Below are 17,497 nucleotides of genomic sequence, written 5' to 3'. Positions count from 1 at the left end.
GGCCACCCTGGAGGGGAGACAACATCAGGGTAAAACCCACAAGGATATACCTTTTTTTTTGTTTAATTGCACGTTATTATGTTTAGCCTCATTATTTATCAGAAGTGTTTTCTTATTCCAGTGGCTGACCCTTGAAGTAATTTTTAAGGAAATGCAGCCTGACTTGAAGGGTAAGCCGTGTTTCAGGAGGAAGTCTGCATACACACTCCTGACACATGCACATGAGAGGAAACCAGCAACCTGCTGTCCACATCAGGCAGGTGACTCCACTTCACATAGCTCACTGCCACTGCTTGTTTCTCTTCAGCTTATTATTGCACAAAAACAAGGTGTGTTTTTTGAGGAATGTGAACAGGAGGGTCATAGGGACCTCTCAAACACCACTTTTGTATTTGGTGTTGAAAGCAATAGAATTTCTAAAAACCAATGGGAATTTCACTCCTTACCTATCCTGCTATCTTTCTGATAAAAGCATGGTGAAATCTAACCCCTCATTAATGCATATTATGCAGCCGACTGCATCATGCTAACAGCAGACACCCAAAAGCCCTTCGTGAGCTTTTTGTGAGAGCAATTTAGCAGTGACCAACAACAAATACATTTTTCCTGCCCAGCAATGCCAACACGACTTCATAAAGCAAACTGATCATCTTTAGGGATGAAAGCATAATGCTGGCTTGTTGCCCATGCAATTCTTGCAATTCTTCTTTGCTGCCCAGACAACTTGCAACAACCAGGATGATGTGGTTTACATGGATGTCGATCCACTGGAAGCTAGACTAACACAAAAATCCCATTTCTGTGGTCAGGAAAACATAACCGCTGCTGAGTAGGTGTGTCTTGGAAAGGGTGGCTTCTAGGGACAAAGGCTGTTATGTACTTCTAACATGCTTTCAGGCTCTGAAAAGGAAGTTTCATTAATTTCATTATGACCTCCTTAAGAGCATTCCCCTCAGTGCACTGCATACATTCATCTTATGGCTGAAGCATCCACAGGAGCAGTTACCATCCTAGATAATCAGGTCTGATTTGCTTCTGAATAACTATATTATCAGAGCCCAGAGAAATGTATTGTAGCAGCACTTCTTATTTTAAAACCAACTTTGCAAGTAAAGAAATTCTGCCTTGGAAGAGCTGACAGCAGGATCAATGTCTTTTGCATAAGGTAAAAACCCAAAAATTACAATGTTTAACTCTCATGCACAGTATGAAAAAATTAAGTTCTCCTCATAGATCACATTATTTTAATGAAGATGCTGGGTTCAGTATTAGAGAGGGGAATAGATCTTTACATAACAGGCACCTGGCAAGGGTCGTCTCCATTGTTATTTACAGGCATTATCCTAACAGAAAAGAACTACTCCAAAAGGCATGTAATTAGAGAAGGATGCAGTGCCTACCCAGTCATTACTGTAACAGAAATGTGCTGTACTGTGTGATTAACCTAAGAAAGGCATGATGATGATCTCACCATGTCTGCTCTTACCTCCTGGCTATCACAAAACACAACTCATGTGAACAGAGAGGCTGGCAGCTGAAACAGCTATCACCGTAGGTTTTTTTTTTTTTTTGGTAAAAAAACCCAACAGTTAAAAATATCTTGCCTTCTTCCTGCTGCCACCTCAGCAGTTGCTTCCTGTTTTTTTCACATTGTCACTTTGCTCTGCTGCTGGCTGTCATTGACAGTAAGAGCAGCAAAAAGAACAAAATAATCTCCTTAGCAAACTGCCTCCTGCTAAACACCTTCTCAAGAAACCCACGAGAGGAAGTGCCATGTGCTGGGCCACTTTTTGTCTGATGTATTGAGGCTCTGCAGGAAACCAAATGGCTGCAGGTGAGGCCTTCGGTGTTCAGGGATAAAATCTGAGCAATTCTGTGGTGTCTTTACAATGCTGGTAAATGCTCTTCTGAGGGCAATGACTCAAACCTGTGTGTCCAGCTAAGCACTCTAAGCTGCTCACCTCAGTCACTCAAGCTTATGATGTGACTTTACTGAGACCATTACATGAAAAGCTGCCATCTCAGCTTCAGCCTCTTCTTTTTCTTCACTTGAGGCTACATGCTTTATTGTGTTGAACCCTGACCCTAATGGAACTGGACAACACCAGTGCCTCATTCATTATTTGTATAACTGATGAAGCACTGCATGTGGGATGTGGGGGAACCAACACTTGTCATGTACTGCAGATAACCAGTGAGACCACTGTTCTTTATATCCAGAAATGACGGAACAGCCTAACGGCACACAAAGCACTGTAGGTGGGTGATGACTTCCAGTCACCTGACTAATGAAGGCCAATGCCAGATGGGAAAATGGTGGTAAAATATTACAACCATAAACCACTGCAGGTTTTCTTTGGTCTCCATCCAGAGCTGACAGAAGGTGTGGAAAGATGCATGTGAGTAACCTCCCAGACGACAGCGACTGCCACTATGGCAGAGCTGATCAGGTGAAATTGAGAGAAACTGACTGCTCTGGCTCTGGGCTTGAGCAAAAGGCAATTCTGGCACTGATACCAACTCAGCATTGCTGAAAATCAACTCCCAAACCTTGCATCACTAACTTTGTGTCCTGAAATTCACTATGTAGCCAGAGAGTTCTTTGGGACAAAGAGAGGCTCTTAAGTCTTCTCCATCCTGCACTTAGATGTGCTTGAACAAAGAGAGTGCAATGTTTCCTCCAGGTGAAGCAGCCAACTCAGCCACCAAGTCATTCTTTCAACACCTCCATCTTCCTACAGCAAAGAAAAACACCAACAGCTGTGCTGTATGATGGCTTATTTTAGGAACAACCCATTATTTGCAGTCTATCCCACAGGTGTTTGATGGCAATAACTTTTTAAAGTTGCCTTTGCAGGGAGCCCAGGAGTGTAAAAATCTCTTATACTAACAATTGCAGGAACCATCCTCACTTCTGTTAGAATTGTTTCCTAACAATGGCTTACACAAAACATGTATTTTTATCCTTCTAGCCCCAAGAAGGGGGCCTAAGGTATCCAACTGTCTGACACAATTTATACTGTGATTTAAATATAATTTTCACAGGCTTAAGAATAATTACATTCTCTGCTTCTGAATTCTTAAAAAATCTCAGTGCTTTTAAAACAAATCCTTATTTAGTGTCTGACCTGGGAAGTCCCATCTGTGTTGGAACCAAACTAAGCCCAGGACCACTTCCTCAAGACAGACAATATTTAAGTGGTAGCAGTGCAAAATCTGGAGACTAGTTCAATAAAACAGGCTAGAAACAGAGACACAGAAGGTGTTGTAAGGCAAAGCTTTGCCCACTGCAGTATGGCACAGCCATATCCATACCACGCTTATGGTCCATTCCACACCCTGGAACTCTGCAAGGCTTACACCAGCCTAAAGTGACATCCCCACTCCTGCCAAAGGCTGGCATCTTCCAAGTCAGAGTTCAAGGTTTACACTGAGCCTGTTGCTGGGCACACCTCTTCTCCTTATTTCTTCTGCATTTAGGACAGAGGGATTCACATTTACATTTATCAGGTGACTGAAGCAATGCACGCAGTGATGAAGGCACTGGTAAAAAACATTGACTTTGCCTTGAATCACTGTCCCTCAGGATGATTGCCAAATTGGTTAATGAGAATAATTAGCATTAATTAAAATGACATCCCAAAGGAGTTATCTCACATCTGAGTTCAACTGAGTTTCAGGTTTACTGGAGCTGGCTGCCTCAACCACCTGGCCAAGCCCAAAGCAGACATCCCCATGGGCAGCGTGACTGGCACTCACCTGGCAGCTTTCACTCCAGCTCACCTTCCAGCTTCTCACACTACACACTGCAAGCAAATCATGCCCCAGGCATTAAAAAAAAAAAAAAAAAAAAAAAAAGAGAAAAAATGATGCGGCACCCCCAAGGAATGTCTGAGTTTATCACCTAATGCCCAGCACCTCCCTTCAGGCTGCACTGCTTTTTACTCCTCTTAGGAGCAGTTTTAGCTGCCCTTGCTCAAGCTGCCAGCATATTTAACCTGCAGATCTTAGAAGTGATCTAAGGTCAAGCTGTATCTTGCTAGAGTACAGCTGTGAGAGAGCAGGGCTGTGGGATAGCTTTGTCCTTGTTTCTAAGTCAGCTGGAGAGGAAGCTGGCAGGGTGTGAAAAAGGATCTTTCACAGCTTAGGGTTTAATTACTGGACTCACATTGAACATCAATGCCCCATGCACAGGGGCACACTTGAAAGAGCGAGAAAACACATGGCAACCTTAGAGCCAGTATGAAAATCCAGACAAGATGGTTTATTTCCACATAGGACCTTCTTGAAGATAAGTACTAGATACTTCAACCAGTCATCTGACAGCTGTGAATGCACAGCAGCCTTCCGACCACAATTTATTTTTATTGACATCCTGTTTATGGATACAATTTGAATTACCACAAACTACACACACTTACATGACTGAAGACAGACATACGCATGAAATCTGATATATGCTAACAAAGATAGTCATCTAGCCTAATCTGGGTGATTAAAGATTGAAATCAAAGATGCTCAAAAGTGCTGAATAATCAGAAATACCTGTAAAGCCACTAGGATTCAAAGGTTGCTCGATATTTTTGAAAATACAATTTTTTAGTCCCATTCTTATTCAAGAAATGCCAGAAGGTTCTAACATACTCTGCCATTTTGCTGGATGCTACATGTGAGCATAGAGATACTAAGCATTCATCACTCCAGCAGAAAAGATACAGAGCAAAGGTAGGAACCTCTACTTTTTCTGCCTCTTCAATACAATCCAACACAGATGAAGATCACAAAGAAGGCTGTGCAACAGCCAGTGTCTAATGCCAGTGATTTAAGTACAGAGCACCTTTCTTCTACATCTCATCATCTACTACTAAAAGCTATGCAATCATGAGCCCAGCAATTTGGGCTTCAGTGATCCACCTCTGCAGCATTACAGAAAAAAAATATTCAAATGAGTTCCTTCCCTTCCTAGATTCAAGTCCTGAATCTACAAAGAGGGAAAGAGACCTCTGCTAAACAAAAGACAGAAAACAAAACAAGTGTACAGAATACGCTGCTGCCAGCATTTGCAAAGGAAAAAACCAAACCCCAGAAAACCACCACCTTAAAGCTGAATAAGCAAAGGGTGTTACAGAGCCAGGAAAAGTACGTGCACATACTCCACCCAAGAAAAGTACTTGCAACCACTGCAGATGCATAAGTGTTCATACAAGGAGGTAAGCACTTCTGGAAAGGGCTCTCTTATTGCTCTTGCTCTTCAGACAGCTCAGACAGGGCATGGGATCAGATGGGGTATGAACATATGACAGGAGAGAACAGGACATCCAGTGTAAACAGGGTAGCAGTCAATGAGATACAGAGCCAGCAACTCAATAATCTTTTCATCTTCTTACAGATGAGCTGCTTCTCTTGCAGAGAGCAAGGCTGGCAATTTGTTCTGAAACACCTCTGTGATGGTGTTCGCAGGGGTCTTAGGATGAGGGAAGAGACGAGAATGTTGACTCCATGTTTCAGAAGGCTTGATTTATTATTATATATATTATATTAAAACTATACTAAAAGAATAGAAGAAAGGATTTCATCAGAAGGCTAGCTAAGAATAGAATAAGAATGATAACAAAGGTTTGTGACTGACCGAGACAGTCTGGACAGCTGGGCTGTGATTGGCCATTAATTAGAAACAACCACATGAGACCAATCACAGATCCACCTGTTGCATTCCACAGCAGCAGATAATTATTGTTTACATTTTGTTCTTGAAGCCTCTCAGCTTCTCAAGAGAAAAAATCCTAAAGAAAGGATTTTTCATAAAACATGTCTGTAACATACCTCTCCTATAAACCTCTCCTAACAGCCTGTGTGCTAGAGCAAGAGAACTCAGAGCAGACCAAGAACAAATGGAATTAGTATGTGGACAGAGGCAGACTGTGTCAGAGGATCAGGTAATGCCAGGCTACAGAGCTGGAAACTCAGTGCAATTTATCAACGTGGCTGTCACTAAGGTGGGAAGAAACCTTGTCCTCCATCCCTGCTCAGCTGCTGGTCAGCATAGTCTAGGTAATTACTGTACCTTCGTTTTCATTATATCAGCTCTCTTCACTCTGGTCCCTCATCTATTTATTAACAATCCTGAGCCACGGGTGTGGGCAGCCACAGGAAAACTGTTAGGTTTGTTTTACTCCAAGTCAAGAGGAGAAAAATATTTTTGCAAATGCAGACTGCCATGTGAGGTGGCTCGAGAGAGACAGATGTCTCATTAGCACTGCAGATGGGCTGAAATATCCCCCATCACCACTTCAAAACTCTCACCCTTTTCCTTTTCCAGAAGGACCAAAAATGTGCTCTTTTCCCCTCGTGCGGCAGCTTTGCCTTTATTTTAAGGGAGAAATTGCAACACCTAGAAATTCATTAGGCCCCTGGCCTTCTCTCTGGGCAGCAACTAGATGAAATGGCTCAGCTGTTGAATTTCAAGGTTAGCATTCCTCAGTCCTAAGTTTCTCCCACAAAACTAGAGTGTAAATGCTGACCTTTGGGGAAGACCAGCCTTCTCCCATACAAATTCAGTGACTTCATTCCATGTGTGAGGCTGACATACCTCTACAACTGCTGAGTGAGAAGGCAGGGGGAGATAAGGGCTGAAGGGGAGACCCACTCTTTCAGGAAAAAAAGGAGGATGTGCAGAGGAAAGGAAGTTGGTTGGTCCCTGTGATAAGAGAAATTCTTTGGCCCTCTACCTCCTGGACCTAGGCTTGGATGCTCTTCCAGCACTGATTCCCCATCTGTCTCCTACTGTGTGCTCCTTGCCAGACCATTTCACAGCTTCATATCGCCCAAGGCCAGGAAACTGTTCATGAATGGTTATTTTAAAATTGTCTTTTGTACCATGGTATGGCATCATTTTTGAAAGACAGTTTTAAGTATTTGTGATGTTGACCATGTTCCTATCTCTTGCTGCCTCATGTTGCATGTTCAAGTTGAATAATGTAAACATTGCTTTGTCTTTCTAGGCCTCTGATGAGCACTTTTTCTCATTTTCTGGGGTTTTCTTGGTAAAGTATTAGATCTCTTTGAATGGTTGACCAACGTCAAACACAATTCAAAAGGCTGCTCTCTGATCATACAGAAAGTATTTTTATGTATATATGGACATAGAAAAAAGAAACCAAAGCCCAAAAAATCCACACGAAAAACCTTCAGACAAACAAAAATCCCTAAACAGATGTAACTAAAAAACAATTGTGTCTGTGCATAAGGGTTGGGAAAGCTCATTTTCCCAAAGACTGCCCTCTTTTCAGTAACAAACAGAAAATCCTCTCTCAAAACAGAACTAGTCATTAAGCATATATAACCAATTAACACTTAGAAGTTTCAACAGTAAAGAATTTAAGATCAAAACTAGGTGGCCTCAAGATATTTATCCCAGCTAAATTCTGGTCCTGGAGGTCAGCTCAGAAGCCCATGAATGAAATTCCCCATGCAACACACAAATGTTGATCCCACATTAATTCAAAGGGCAATGTATATTTTCATGTACATTTCTTCTTCAAAATGCTCTCCAAATGCAAACCAGCAGGTTTACCCCAAAACACATTTAACTGCATCTTTAGCTCTACAGTGCAGAAGAGTCACCATATGGTCTACTAGAAAACACACTTTTCATTCATCTCTACCTCATCTGCCCTACATTCATTATCAATCAGCCATCTAAGACAGGATGACTGAAAGGATGATGTGGTTTGGCTTCCTGTCAGAACGGCAACTATGGTATTTGGAACAATTTCATATTAATTTAGTATCTCTGGTTAGGCACCTCTGGTAAAAGGCCAGATTTACCTCCTGTAAACAACAAAGGAATTACAGCCTTTAACTGCAAGGTCAAATTTCACCCATCTAATTAAGTTTCCTACTCTGAGCAGCATGTTAGCTACTGACTTTGATATGATTTTTACAATAACAGGTGTGGCTCTGATTGCCAACTAGTTGAACTCATGTGGTCATTAAAGACTAATTTTGATTGCTGAAGTCAAGAAGGAGGAGTTCAACAGACAAATGAGACAAAATGAGACAAACTGAGGCTGAGTAGGTGGCATTCATTAGTCACTAGAAGGCAGGCTCTGCTCCTGAGGAACCACCACCACATGAATCGTCCTGGAGCATCCACACAGACGGAACTGATGAGTAACAGCAAATAACACTTCTTACAGAGCTCCATTCTTGGGATCAGAATATTACAGGCATAATGTAATTGAAGCTTGCTTTCCTGGTACACACTTAAGGAATCTATTATTAGCTTTGCTGTCCTTTTACTTAATTTTCCTCTCCTAAGGCTTTTTAAGGAACGGCTCAGACATTGTGTGGGTTCTCTCCCTGTCATCTACATGTTTGAGCTGCCTGCTGCTAGAAAGGTCTGCTCATATTCCTGCAGGCATGCCAATCTGGATACAACAAACACATACAAATAGTCTGCCATGCAAGAATCTAGTGGGAAAAAAATTAAGAAAAAATCAAACCAAAACCCAATCCCAAACAAACAACAAAAAACCACCCTGAAACCCCAGGGTACTATCTCATGAACAGATTCAGTCCACTCATCTTCTTTTTAGGGAGTAAGTGTGAGTGTGCTTATTGTCCATCTCTTTGGCAAGCATCCTGCTACCTTTGTGTCCCCTCCAGCATGGAAAACTGTAACTCTAAAATAGGTCATTTTATTATGAAAATTTGTTTTCCAAGCAGTATTCCCTTGAGGCCCTATATACTAAGAGCATCTTTTGAATGGGATAAATACTGTTCTCTTATTTCCCAATATCAACTCACATGTTTATGTGATAATGGCCAAGAACGGTCCAGCTGGAAGCAATTCTCAAATAGACCATTTAATAGAAGAGTATTTCTGAGGGAAAGCTCCCAGGCTTTATGATAGGATATTATCTGCTTTTATTGCACTGTGGCCCCATGACTTGAGCTTTGAATCGTTCCTTTAAAGTTGATGCATACCCCAAACCAGACAGGAGGTAAAATTCCCTTTTCTCACCAAAGAAAATACCATCTCTGACTTTCTGTGCCTGCTATATGCAGGAGGAAACTGCTTGTCCCTTCGCCTTCCTAGGCACCAAGCTAATTGAGACTCAAAACAATCAATAAAGGCTGGATTAATTCCTGAGTGCCAAAAGCAGCCAAATTAATGAAGCTAATCCTTTTGTAGTACCCATTAGTTAAAACTTCTCTGCAGCTCCTGATGCAGCTTGCTTGACTTCTCAGGAAATGAATGAACCACTATCATTCCTCAGTCATAGTTCACAGTGCATCCTCATGCATTTTTAGCACCACTAGCACATGGCCAAAACCATGGGCTGAATTCAGCTGATGAGCCCTGTGTTCTGAGGCACAGATTCTGCACAGCCCCAACCTGAAGCCATCACATGCAGCTTCCAAGTCTAAGCAGCTCTTGGCTGAGGTAGGTGAAAACACATTTGCAGTTACCAATGCTCTCACCTATGGCATGAACGAAGTTTATTTGAAGAATGGGGCAGCAGACAGGGACCTGAAAGCCTGGTCACTTCATTCTGCCATAATGTAAGCTATTCATGCACTTGAGGTGACTCCTTGAAACACCTCTTACCCTTTCTGTGAAAATGCCTTTGGTGCTGCAACTAAGAATTGTCAAATGTTACCACAGCTGACTTTGTAGATAGGATACTTGTCCCTATGGACAGCTGGAAACTGATGCTATTTTATGGAGTACTGAAACAGCAGATCTTGTAAGGCTACTGCTTAGCTTCAGCAGGAATCTGGGTGCTCAAACTCATGCAAACCTCCATAGGCTCTTTTAACAGCTTTTAACAGATACTCCCTAACTATTAACCTCAAGGGCAAGATTAACATTTTTATTTTATTTAACATGGAGAGGCTGTGGTGTGCAGCAGTATTATAAAAAGTTCTGAAATGCCAGCCTTTCGGAGTGGAATAATTCTGTCACCTTGTTTCCACACAGTTCTTCTCAAGACTATCATCTTTCTGACAAGTATTTTATGACTATTACTTCTACCCCTACTACATTCCCCAGCATGCTTATTATATTCCATAATTTTCTTAATGAGTCATCTCAACCTTAATCTTTCAATTGTGTGAAGTTTTTAATGAAACTGATACTTCAGAGGAAGGAGAGTGACTGTAAGGAAAGTGACCCCTTCGTTTGTTAAATACTGAACTGCTATTTTCCTTCAGCATTTCCTAGCCAAAGGGCTGGCTAAGACCTCAACAGCCAGACTGCTTCTAGGAGAGCTGAGCTGGGAAGATTTAGGTGACTTTTACACCTCTCCACTTTCTGAAGGTGGGACCTGGTGATATCTGACTCATTCCTCAGTGCCCAAAGGGCATCTCAGAAGCTGCTGTGAACTTCAGCTCCAGCAGTCTAAGAAAAACAGGGACTGGCTAAAATGCAACAGTGCCCTGTCCACATCACCTTCTTTGCTGGAAAATTTCTTACCTGCTTTGTTATACCAACTTCACAGACGTAATCTGTTATTTGACCCTGTTTTTGGCAAAACTCCACAGAGTCCTAGGGCCTATGGAAGGGAAGGGACTGTTATCTGGGCACTCAGCAGACACACTATTTTCTGGAGTAAGATCTCACTGGCAATACATTGAAGGTAAAGCACTAGTCCCTGCACTTCAAAACATTTCACAGTTTCTTTACTAAGACAAAATGATGACCCACGAGTAGAAAATAACTTTCAGTCAGGCTGGCTCTAGGTTAAGGGACTCTGCTCACCCCAAAACTGGCAAACATCACATTTCCCTGACCAGAGAAACCACGTGCCAACTCTACTTGCTACCAAGAGGAACACTCATCTCTTCCCAAAACCAAGTAAAATCAGATTAGTAAGCAGCCTACTGTTCTTTTCCTTCTCTGTTCCACCCAGGAAAGGAAAAATCCATCCATCTGAAAATTATGCCTAACCACATGGGTTTTTTTCCCACATAAATGTTAATGAATTGACTCCTGTTTATGCAAATTTAAGGTAAACATCGGATCCTTTGTTATCCCATACTGGAAATTCCCACTGTTTCCATGATAACATCTTGACTGATTTTTCTCGGCTTTCTAGTGATTATTTCATGCATGTAAAGATGGGTCCTGGAGTCACCAGAAAATTTCTGAATTAATTCTTCACTGACTTCACTGTCATCATTTGAGATAAGCCATTGCTTTTTATAGTATCCTTTTCAGATTAGTCATAATTTAGCATAGTATTCATGGCCTCTGTTTCAATCTGTTGGGTTTTTGCATGAAGAATATTAAAAATAATTGCACATCTTGTTGTTTCATTTTGCCTTTTTTTCTTGTTTTATTTCCCTTTTAAAAACTGAACTTTGTTTGTTTGCACATTAGCATCACTGGGAAAAAGATCTTCACCATTAGAATGCAGTCTGGGATTCCAACTGCAGTAGCCAATATTTGTTCAATGTTCTCCAAAAGAAGTAGGAAGGCACGTGTGCATATAGAAAGCCATCCTATTCATCCAGATAAAAATGCCAACTGGTTATAATTGCATGATGACTTTGAAGAGCTGACAGTATTAATTATCATCACTGAATTAGAGGAGAATCTCAGGATAGAGGTGTCACTGTGGGAATTCAAGCAAACATTGATTACTTCTCAATATTTTTAGAAACACCTTGTCCATTTAGCAGGAAAAATGAAAACCCAACAAACCAAAAACAAAACAGAAAAAGGGAAAATAAGTTAGAGCTGTCTTTCCAAAGCTGAATGTTTGGTTACTATGTTCTGCTTATATTTGGTGTATGTTTTCTTCAGAAAGTAAGAGTACTCCTGTTGCAAGGCTCTCTAGACAACCTTTCCTGCAGTAGTCACTTCAGTCCTGCCCTATGCTTTAGTCCATAGCTGTAGCTAACTGGAGCACTAACATAACTCTTGCCAGAATCATCCAGACTGCCAAAGCTTCAGGGAACACTGCTCTTCCCTGGCTTGTGTGTGCATTAATGTACAGGCACACAAATGGGAGGGGGTGTGCTATTACCATGTAACCACAATCAATCCACAAATGATATGAATGCTTTTCAACTTAGCAATGCTGCTGCTTCCTGGATCAGGAGGTCACCAGACCACAGTGAAGATTCCTGTCTAGCAAAGTGCTTCCTATCTGTTTTATCATAGTTGAATTTGACTATGAGGGTTGCCTGAGAGGGAGATGATAAATATCTCAGAACACATACTTCTTGTGATCCCCTTCTAAAAATCTTCTCCTCCACTCCCTCAGCATAATATTTCTTCTCCAAAGCTAGACAACAGTGATATAAATTAGATTGGAAAATGAATTGTAACCACCTGCCAAGCAATACAAGCTTTCAGCATCAGCTCAGAGCTGGTCTCCACTATGTCAGACACAGACACCAGCAGCATATAGGGATGCTGACAGCACAGATACCAACAATGTAATAGAGCACTGGGATGCCTGTGTCCCCCTTGATTAACTCCTTGCTCTTCTAAAAGAACTACTGTCAGAGGGAGGGCATAAGCAAGCTCAGCTGTTACTACCACGTTCTACTAATGTATAATAACTGCAGTAAAACAATTAGTAGGAGTAACACAGGTTGCTAACAACTACACTCGCAGATATCATAGACACAAACACATTTTCCTGGATAATTTCATAAATACTGTATCTTCCTGGATGTCTGGCTGATACTGGCTGTGGTAATAGCTTCCATACCTGCCACCAAGCTTTGTTTCACAGGATCACAGATTTAGAGGCATGGGGGAGATGAGGGGAAAGAATTTAATCTGCCCTCTGTGAACACACCTATAGCACTCTTTTACCACAATGCACGGTAATATTTGTCATTGTTGGCATTCTTCCCTCCACTTAATTATTCTCATCAAGTGCACCACTTGTGCACTTTCCACTGCTGACAGAGGAAAAATAGGTGCAAAATGCTATTATGCTGGTTCCCAGTCATTCCTACTCAAGTGCCCATCTTTTCCTTTGCCTTTCTCCCCCTGCACAGCCTGCATGGAGTTGCAGGTGTTGGCACTGCATTTTCTTCCCTATTTACTCAGCAGCATCCTGACACCTCAACCCTCTAGGATCTGCTGCCAATCTACAAATGCAAGCTCCTAGCCACAGACTCCCAAGAGACAAATAACTCGATGTTAATAAGTAACTGATCATGTGTGATTAAATTTTTAATCGGCACCACTTTGTTCCAATAGAACTGTTACTGAGTTCAAAGTCCATATATACAATAAAAGATATATGTATACCTTTTCTATTTTTATTATTTGCAAAAGTAAACTGTATTTACATATACTTTCAAAAAGTTTTCCTATTAGACAGCAACTTAATTTCATTCAGAATATGTCCAGAACTTGTTTTCCCCTAGTAAAATTATCCATCTTTTTTTTTGTTCTGACTCTCAAGAAGGTGATGTTTACCTAAATTAGGTAACATCAGGTCTTAATCCAGGATTGCTCCTAAATCTACATAGGCAGCAGATTCAGCCTGTATCCTAACTCTGCTTTTAGTGTGCGAGTTATAAATTAAGAAGTGATGTGCTGCTAGGAGCATAATTCTCAGTTAGGAAATTTTGTTCTGCCTGTAGCTGTGAGACGACAAGCAGATTGCTTGTACTCCTACAGCAGTGAGGATTTCACAAACTGGAGGCAGGATGTTGTTCCCCTTAGCTTTGCCTGAATCTGACAGAGGGAGTTTATGGTATTAAAAATAACAGTGTCAGTAACAGTTTCAGGACCCAAATCTGACAAATTTTACCACTGCCATAGTATCTTGCTAGTGAAATATGTCTAGCCTAGTGCTCTCAGTCTTCAGCAAGCCTCAAAAATACTATCTTCTGTCTGTTTACAATTAATTAACAGCCTGTAGAATTAATTACCAGCCACTATTCTTAATGCTGGGCTTCATAATTCAGAAATGTGTAATTTTTGGGGCCAGCCACCCCAAGGAAACACACACATATTCTTCTGATTGCAAAAAGAGTTGGAGAAAAGGTGCAACCATGAGAAGGGAAAGCATATGTTGAAAAAACCCAGAGATATTAGCCCAGTCTGGGGGACAGAAGGTGAGTTTGAATGGGTGAGTGAAAGATATCTCTCAGGCAGTAACATTTTAGAATTCATATTGGGGAGATAGAGAATTGGACAAACACCTGAGAAACAATTATTAAGATGCTTACACCAGCCTGTAGAAAATTCAGCAGAATTCTGGAGCTCTATTCAATCAGATGTGATATCTGAGCTCTGTGATGATCTTTCAGACTGTTTATATTTAGTGCACCACTGTGTATACTTCATGAAATCTTATGAATAGACATTTTCTGGGACTTGTAATAAAAAAATCTTGATGAAATTTCAATAGCACTCTTTGTCCTGACATTTAAGTCGTTACACAGTCAGAATGTACTGTTCTTAATTTTAACACTTTGAAGACAACTAGGTCATTCTTAAGGCTGAAACCTGCTATCATTATTTGTGCAAACTCACAGGCATCATCACATCACGTACTCCATGGGATGGTTTGCATGTAGACCTTTAATTTCCAGACCTCTTACACCACCCTCCCTCACCGTGTATTAAGCTCATAGACAGGGCAAGTCAAGGTGGCTACAAACACACAACTCCCAAACAAAAAATAAAAACAACCTCAACCCAAACAAAAAAAATAGTTAATTTCAAAGAACTTTGTTTTGTACCATCTCCCACAGAAGGTGCCTTCAGACTACTCAATCTCATCATTTTGGTGAGATTCAAGATGCTACCTATGTGCTACTGGAAAAAATGACAATATTCTGTCAAAGCCACCTAACTTCTGGCCCATACTCTCAGATATTGTGCTTTCTAGAGAGCTGTAAGTCCAGGCTTAAGCACACTTCAGAGCAAGTAAAACTCACAACGTTGAGGTTAAAGACTCTCAAAATAATGACACTGTGTATGTCAGCCTAGACACCAGAGCCAGCAGTGGGATTTACAGTTCTTTAAGACAGGAAAGCAATTCTCTCTTTCTCTCACCAACACTTTGAGGCACAGCTGAACAAAAGCAGTTACAAAAGCAATTCACTGTAATGGGCACTCTCAGTTTGCAGTTCATACATTACTCAGGGTAACTTCTTAGTATCTTTTACTCCAAGAGACCTTAAACTTATTTGAAGTTGGCTGGGGGAGAAGACAGACCTTTAGGAGGGGAGATCCTGGGAAAAGAAGCCCTTCTGACTTCAAGAGGACACCAGAGGTCTGTTGTGACTCCTGAGCAGCAGACTCCACAGAAGTGAAGTGAAGTGAACTGAGGAGGGAAAAATCTCTAATATATGCAGATTCAAAGGTATAAATGTAGAAATATTTAATTCAAATGCTCCTGACAACCAGCTTCTGAGAAAACCTTAGCTTCCAAAGAAGTGCAGAGATCACTGCCTCTAACTAGTGGAACAGAAGTTCCCACCGTGTAGTCGTGGGAAAGAAAAGTTTGTACCACTGGGTGAATAGACAGGGGAATACTGAGCACGAGGTTATTATCTCCACACGTGACATTAACGAGGGCCTTCCTGGAGCCCTGCTGCTGTGCAGCACCAGAGGCCGGCAAGGATGGTGGTGCAGGCTCAGAGAACAGCAGCCCAGACATTTCTCCTGGGGAGCATCTGCATTCCAGGGAGAGGCCAAGGGAGTCAGGTCTATTTATCTCATCACAGACAATGTTAAGTGGCTATTTAATTACTGCCCTTAAATACTTGAGCAGAGAGAGATGATCTGAAACTAGATAGCTATTTAATCTGACAGGCAAAACATTACAAGATCTAGTAGCTGGAAGATGAAGTCAGAAAAGTTCAAAGGGGAAAAGAGATGCAAACGTTTAACAAAGCTATAAAAATTGGAGCCAATTATCCAGGAATGTAGTCAACTCCCATCGTTGGAAGTCATTTAATCAAGACTGTTTGAAGAGGCTGGTGGGCCAGACCTTAGAACCACTGGGGAATAGTCTCTGCTTTATATTATGGAAGAGGTTAGGCTATAAGACCATAATAATGTCTTACAACTAAAAAACCCACCACCAGCATTATTGACAAAAAAATTGTCTTCCTTGACAAAAAAAGGATGAAGGAATAAAGCATTAATGAAATCAAGGCCTGTATGGGGTACAGAACACAAGCTGAATGTGGACAACACAAAGCCACAGACCAGGAGCTGACATCATCAGTAGTTTTATCACCAACTACAGCAAGAGAAAGAAAAGGCCGTGAGGGATTCGTGCCCAGCCCCAACGCCCTGAGCCAGGCAGGGGACATCACCTGGCCAATCCTCACGGCGCGATGCTCCCTGACCGTGACACCCCAGCCCGCAACCCCCGCGGACCTTCCTGCTCTCGGCCGAGAGCCGCCACACCACCACGGTCTGGGGAGCGCCGGGCTCCGCCGACCACCACCCGGGGGTACCCAGCACACCTCACCGCCCGGCTTCGGCCCCGATCCGCACTCCGGGCGGCAGCAGGCGGCGGCTGGGGTCACCCCCGCGGCGGCGGCCGCCTCCGGGGCATCCTCCGCGCTGCGGCACCGCGGGCGCGTTGCCGTGGCGACCGCGCCGCGCATCCCCCGGCCCGTCCCGGCGGTGGGGGGCATCTCGTCAATATTCCCGCCACCTTCTTTATTTCTTTCCTTAAGTTTTCCGCACTCCCGGACCACGCCTGAGCCCAAGTCGCTTACAAGCGCCGGTTAAACCGAGCAGAGGATGAGAGAGGCGCCCTCGGGGCCGGCCCGGCCGCTCCCCACCCGCTGGTGCCCGCTCGGCGGGGCGGCCGCGGCCCCTCGCCGCCGCGGAGCCGGGCACGGCTCGGCACGGCTCGGACCCTCGGCCGGGCGAGGCACGCCCTCCTCGCCCCGGCACCTGCCCGCGCACCCCGCCCGCTCCTCTCGGGCGCCGAGCGCCCTGGCTGGGGTGTGTGCGGGCCGTGTAGGTGCTCGGCCAGCCCGCTCCGCTCCCCCCGCCCCTCACCTCCGCGGCGGCGCCGGGGAGCCGCGGGCACGCCACTGCCGCGGGCAGGGATGACCTTGCGGAGAAATCCATCATCCGGGCAGGAAAACAAGCCGTTCCTCGGGGTGTGCGGCGGCGGGAGGAGCGCGGCAGGCAGGCAGGGAGGAGGGCTCCGCTTGGGCGGCCCTTCCCGCCGCGGGGGCAGGACGGAGGCGATCCGTGCCGCCGCCGCCGAGAGGCAGGGGCAGCGCGGCCAGCCCAGGCTCCGCCGCCGCCCGCGGAGCTGCGGCTCCGGCCGCGGCTCCCGGCCGGCTCGGGAGGCGGGAGCGGCGGGGCTGCGGCGCCGGGCCGGGCTCCCCCGCGGCCGCAGCGGAGCGGGGCAGCTCCGGGGCCCCGCCGGCGGGCAGCGAGCGCAGCGGCAGCCCCGGAGCGCTGGCCCCGCAGCCCGCCCCGAGCCCGCCCGAACGCGCAGGGCGCGGACACGTACCTGCTGCCAGGGAGACATTT

General features: G+C 43.9%; 1 protein-coding gene across 1 annotated transcript in view; it reads right to left on the bottom strand.

The window, feature by feature from the left end:
- The window catches only part of GPRIN3 (GPRIN family member 3), a 33,517-nt gene extending 16,245 nt beyond the window's left edge, over positions 1-17,272 (bottom strand). Inside the window, 1 exon segment of the mRNA XM_030948179.1 lies at positions 17,012-17,272. The gene's annotated coding sequence lies outside the window, so the exon portion shown is untranslated.
- Between the last annotated feature and the right edge of the window lie 225 nt (positions 17,273-17,497).

Source organism: Camarhynchus parvulus, chromosome 4 (genome assembly GCF_901933205.1).
Source record: "Camarhynchus parvulus chromosome 4, STF_HiC, whole genome shotgun sequence".
Taxonomy (NCBI): Eukaryota; Metazoa; Chordata; class Aves; order Passeriformes; family Thraupidae; genus Camarhynchus; species Camarhynchus parvulus.
Note: the sequence above shows the minus strand (reverse complement) of the source record. Positions and strands in the feature narration are given on the sequence as shown.